General features: G+C 40.2%; 1 pseudogene; it reads left to right on the plus strand.

Annotated features, from left to right (window-relative positions):
• The first annotated feature begins 1,558 nt into the window (after window positions 1–1,558).
• LOC115032700 (small nucleolar RNA SNORA17) lies at window positions 1,559–1,681 on the plus strand (annotated as a pseudogene).
• Window positions 1,682–6,548: the final 4,867 nt, after the last annotated feature.

Below are 6,548 nucleotides of genomic sequence, written 5' to 3' on the forward strand. Positions count from 1 at the left end.
AGGAGAAGGAGAAGGAGAAGGAGAAGGAGAAAAGGAGGAAAGTAGCTTCCCATAGAAGCTACTGCTCATTTTCATTTTAATTATATAAACAAGACAAAAGTACAACAAATCAATACTTTCTGTCCACTTGAAGCTTAATGAAGAAAAACATCCAAAATTCATACTATGGAATCCAAAGACTTTAACAATCTTAGCACTACATTGTAAAAGCATTCATTTGTTTACAATCAATTCAATTCCAGCCCTTTCACAATATATTTTTTAAAATACGAAGACTTAAATTACTCTCTTTACAGCAAGTAGAGACTATTACAACATAAGTGGAACTGGATAAAACACAGCAAACAAGAATGGTGGGAAGTCTAGTTCCAGTGGCTACATCTACATCAGAGTTCCTGCATGTGTATGTAGCTCAGGAAAATCATGAGAGATGGCCAGAAAGACTGAAGGAAGAATACCAGGAAGTCAAACATGAAGCAGTCTCTCCTAGAAATGGTCACATGAACAAAATTGGAACACTAGTAATATTGGTGCACATATTACTGAGGAAGGGGAAATTTCTCACAGGGTTCTACCCCTAGACAAAACAGAACAAAACAAAAACAAGACAAAATGAAAACAAAATAAAACAAAAAAACCCAAAACTATAGGCAACGAATGATTTCTGGGAGAAGAATTAGTCTCTCTTGGCAATGAGTCCCCTAATTGGTTGTCCATTTCAGAGTGGTTAACTCTGAAACCATATATACAGAAACAAAAAGAGTGAACTCAGTAGCCTGTATCTACAAATTTATACACACACACACACACATGCCAATAATAATAATGATACAAAAGCCTATCAACTTTTGAATGGGACTAACAGAAAAGAGCTTGATGAGGGTGCCTTGTAAGAGCTGGAAGAGGAAATGGAGAAGAAATTGATTTAATTCTAGTTCAATAAAAAAAAACCTGTCCCTAAAGTTCAGAGCAGAGACTGAAGGAACGACCATCCAGAGACTGTCCCACTTGGGGATCCATCCCATAAACCACCAAACCCAGACACTGTGGCAGATGCCAACAAGAGCCTGCTGACAGGAGCCTGATATAGCTGTCTCCTGAGGGCCTCTGCTTTGCCAGTGCCTGAAAAATACAGAAGTGGATGCTCACAATCATCCATTGGACAGAGCACAAGGTCCCCAATGAAGGAGCCAGAGAAAGTACCCAAGGAGCTGAAGGGGTCTGAAGCCCCATAGGAGGAACATCAATATGAACTAACTAGTACCCCTAGAGTTCCTTGGAACTAAACCACCAATCAAAGGAAACACATGGTGGAACTTGTGGCTCTAGCTGTATATGTAGCAGAGGATGGCCTGTCGGTCATCAATGGGAGGAGAGGCCCTGGGTCCTATGAAGGTTCTATGCCCTAGTATAGGGGAAGGCCAGGACCAGGAATAAGAGTGTGTGGGTTGGTGAGTGGGGGTTGGGGAGTGGATAGGGGATTTTGGGAGGGGAAACTAGGAAAGGGGATAGCATTTGAAATGTAAATAAAATATCTAATAAAAACAAAAACAAAAAACCTGTTCCTAGAAGCATTGCAAATGACATGTGAGTTAGTAGGTGGCAGAGAGGAGCAAGGCTATGTCTATGTTTGGTGTTCTGACCTATGAACATATGAATGAATGATCAGGAGCCTAATATTTTCAGAAGAAAGTGAGCCTGAGATGATGACCAATCCTGTGCCACACAGGCCCTGATGAGCTCCAAGGACAGGGAGCAAACCAGAGACTAGAAGGACCTTGCCTGGGACTAAGGACTCAGGAGGGAGTGAGTACAAGACAGATGACCCTTACATGGGAACATCCAGGCAGACCAGGTAAGAAGTGAGCCCAAGGTGACCACCAGACTGAGTGTCATGGGGATTGGGCAGGGAGATACCCTGAGATGGCCATCAGTAGGGCAGCATGCAGACCTGGGGTGGGGAGACGAACCAGGCCTGAAAGGACCCTGTTGGGCACCATAATACACACACAGGTCATAGCCCTTCTGAGATGACCCCAGACACTCAGTGGCCCTAAGTCACACCAAAAAACAAGTATGTGGTGGAGAAATGGAAGAGAAAGAAACAGAAAGAAGTAGACACACTGAAGAGAGGCAGAACTGGAGACTTGATGGCAGTGATGAACATCCTGATGTGAGTAGTGATGCCACCTGGGACCATGGTGGGTTCCTAGACTGTGCTGCCACCAGGGGAATTTCTGGGTCCATGACCATGCAGCAGCAGGGTCTTTAACCACCAAAGGCCAGGATGATATCCCTGATCTCGTTCCTCGTCTGAGCATCTGTCTGGGACTTATTGATATCTGAGGGCTGTGCAGAAGTGGCCCTCCCCCTTACATGCGCATTGTAGGAAATCTGGCCCTGGAGGCATGAAAGCAGAAGAGCTGACACCATCTTAGCATGCTGCAGTACTCAGGATAACTGCCTGCACGTTTTAGGCCTTTCAGGTGAGCTGCTCCTTTTCCAGGATATGAGAGCATGGGAGACCTGAGTCTACCACTCATTTCTCATCCAGTAGCATGGACAAGGCAGAAATGCTCTCCTTTCCCCTCACTCCTCATCACCTGAAACAGGCAGAATATCTGGTCCTGTTGTCATGAAAGCATGAAGCTGGCCCTGCCCCTCACTTGCTGCAGTAGCAGGGTAGAATTGACCTTGTTGGTAGAGGCATGAGTAACCTGGCCCTGAGCGTGTGAGCTTGGAAGAACTTGCCCTGAAAAATATCTGCTGTGAGGTGATATGGGTGAAGAAGAGATGAGTCCGGTCCCCTACAACTCCCCTACCCCCACCCCCAATGGTAGATATGAGAGCTAGCCCTGAGGTCATGAGAGCAGGAGAGCTGTCCCTGCTCCTCAATTGCTTGCAGCACTTGGGAGAGAAGGCCCATCTTCTCTCCTGGGCAGCAGAGTAGAAGTGTCCCTGGTAACAGGGGTGGCTGGTGAGCCATCCCCAGAGGGCATGAAAGAGGGAGAGCCAGCAGGTTGAACAGGTCAGATACCTCTCAGGTCCAGATCTAGGGCTTTGAATTAACCCACCCTAACATCTACCCCATCAGTAAACTGTTGACGTCCATAAAGAGTCCTGTTCAGTCCTACAGATCCAAAACTACAGTATCTCCACTGCACAGGACAACAGCATATCCAAGAGGAGTCCCAGTGAGATTCCAGTATTGATAAAGTAGCAGCAGCTAGAGGCTGGCCTCTTACCAGACCAATAAGTCACTGCAATAAACATTTGCAAACAAAAATATGTGGACAAAAGGGTTTACTATAGGACACAATGTGACACAATACAAGTTCCATGAGAACTGGGTTTTTTTTCTTTGTTGGTGCGGAGGTTGCAAGGGTGGAGGGCAGGTATAACGGGGGAAGAGGAGATGAGAGGGAAGTTTTTTTTTTTTAATTTAAGAGTAATTACTCTCAATAATTTCATTTTAACCAATTTAATTTTATTTAAAAGGTAGTTATAGTCTCCCATCCAAGTACTGACACTGCTGAGCTTCCGAGATCAGACGAGATCGGGCACGTTCAGGGTGGTACGGCCACAGACCAATGAGTACACAGAAGGACCCATGGCTCCAGCTGAATGAATATGTAGCAGAGGATTGCCTTATAGGGCATCACTGGGAGGGGACCTCCTCTGTCCTGTGAAGGCTCTATAACCAGGGTAGGGGCATGCTAGGGCACTGATTCAGAAGTGGGTGGACAGGTGGGGGAGCACCTTCATAGAGGCAGGGGGAGGAGGATAGGATAGGGGCTTTGTGGAGTGGAAACTGGGAAGGGAGATAGCATTTGAAAAGTCAATAAATAAAATAACCAATAAAAAATGAAAAATAAAATAGAAAAAAATTTAAAAAGATAGCAATAGTCATACTCTTCTAGATGTTATTTAAACTACTACAAAGTTTATTATCAAGAAAATATCAAAGAACTAATTTTACTTTATCTTATTGCATGGATGAATGATCAATATCATAATTTTTGCTTTACATAAATCAGTATGCTTTCACGAAAGGTATAAAAATATCCATCTTATAGTGTATTGCCTCTTTTTAAAGCAAAGTAAGAAAATCTATTGCAATTACTAAAATCACTGAAACATTTAACAGAATAGTTAGATAACTATTTTAAGAGCATAAGAACTTCACATATATTTCAAAGGTATTCATAATATTCAAAGGACACATTTATGTTGTAAAATGCTCATGATAAAAATAAAATTTGTTTTTGTAAATTTGTAAATTGTAAGTTGTCAACATACATGATGTTGCATATTTGAAATAACTATGAATGTAATCTAATTGTTATTTTCCTCATAAAGGGAATACTAACATGAATTCACTTAATTAATTTTTTCTTTTTATATTTGAATTTCTTATATACATTAAATTTTTGCAGAACATATACTTTAAAACAGTTCACAAAAAGAAAGTTTTGAAACACTCTGAGGGTTAAATTTCTACCCTAGTCAGTAAATTTTATGAGCTTAAGAGATTCTCCTAAGCTGGGTAGTGGTGGTGCATGCCTATGATCCTAGCATTTGGGAGGCAGAGGCAGGTGGATTTCTGAGTTCAAGGCCAGTCTTGTCTACAGAGTGAGTTCCAGGACAGCAAGAGCTACACAGAGAAACCCTGTCTTGAAAACCAAACCAAAAGATGGCTTAGTCGGCCATCACTGGGAAGAGAGGCCCCTTGGTATTGCAAACTTTATATGCCTCAGTACAGGAGACTGCCAGGGCCAAGAAGCAGGAGTGGGTGGGTAGGGGAGCAATGGGGCGGGGAGGGGGTTGGAGGGGTGGGGGTGAGAGTATAGGGAACTTTCAGGGTAGCATTTGAAATTTGAAATGTATATAAAGAAAATATCTAATAAAAGAGAAAGAAAAAAAAAAAGAAAAACCAAACCAAACCCAAAGGAAAAAAAAAAAAAAGAGAGAGAGAGCGAGAGAGCGAGATTTTCCTAAGTTTACAATTATTATAGCTAAGATGATTAGAGCTGGGTCCCATTACACTATTACCTACTTCTTCAGATTTATTGAAAATTAGTAATTCCATTTGTATCCACAAGATTTCACAGATTACACAGTTATATACCAAGTATTGATGGATTTATGAGACTACTAAATCTAGTTGCATTGACTAATTCAACAATGGAGAAAATTTGGAGGCTTGTGCTCCTGAATTAGTTAACCTCTAGATAAAGAAACAGTTTTAAAGTAGAATGTGAGAAATATTGAATCCATAATTTGTCACTGATATAAAATAGGAAGGTAAAAAGGGACAGAGGGAAGGGGGTAAAGAGGGAGGGAAAAGGCATTTCAGAGCATCACAGAAAGAAGGGGTAGGCACCTTAGAAGCAATGGGCTTGGAAGTTCTCAAAGATGGCATTTGATTAAATGAAGTTGGTGAGGAAAATTTCTCAATAGACTATAGGATAGTAAGGTTTAATATATAAAATTAAGGAACAAATATTTCTCTTTTTTCCCTTTAGATAGTGTGGTTGGAGAACTGGAAATAATTAGAGGATAAACAAGAAAAATGAACAATTACATTTCATTTGTGCATATCTTGTTAATCTGACAGCTGAAATACCTATGGAAAATTTGGATTAACAGTTTTGTCCATTTCTAGTTATTGTTATGAAATCACACAACAAACATAAAATTTAAGCATGGTGCCTCTACCTCCCACAGATGCACTATACATGAAGTTAAACTGGAGTTTCAGACAAGATTTATTCAGCACTTCTGGCCCTTACAAAATTCTTTTAAAATTGATTCAGAAAACTGACAAATGGCAGCATGTAAAAAAATTAGGAATGGAATCTCTAGTCCATAAATACTTTTTCTGAAGCAAAGTCCACATAATTTCTTTTTTCTTCATTAAAATTCACAACATGACAGCCAATTTCTGTTTTCTTAGCCACAGAGGAAAATTGTTTGTTGAGGTCCTTATGTGTGAGCTCATTGCCTTTTCCTCAGTCCAAATACTAAGTGACAGCCTCATATTGAGCAATTTTAAACCAGGTCTTCAATTTGCAGCAGACATGTTGAAATTTGTGATAAATGAAATAGATATTTAATGGTACCTAATGTGCAGTGAACAGCATAATAGAGGTGGTTTGGCTTAGAAAGGGATTGCAAGCATTATGCCACCAGAGCTGAGCAGCTGAAGCTTAGCATAATTCCGTAAGATATTCAGCAACAGGAAGATTTCATAACAGAAAGATCAAGAAAATAATATATTCAGTTGAGAATGTGAAAATTACCTTGGAATTTACTTTGCTATTTGTGTTGCATTTTGAGCATGAAAATGTGTTTTTGAGCTTGATTTCATTATTCCTTATGTTTATTGAAGAATTTCGTATTTCAAAAGAACAAACACATATGGATTTCTAAGTGAGCATAATTCAGAATTTTTAAGATAATATACATTTACTGTAAGTAAATATCAAACTATTATTCAATTTATGATGGAACACTATGTATGTATATCCCTATTACAAAATATTGAT

The sequence above is a fragment of the Mus caroli genome, unplaced genomic scaffold, assembly GCF_978045245.1.
Source record: "Mus caroli unplaced genomic scaffold, Mus_caroli_1 scaffold_13, whole genome shotgun sequence".
Lineage (NCBI taxonomy): Eukaryota > Metazoa > Chordata > Mammalia > Rodentia > Muridae > Mus > Mus caroli.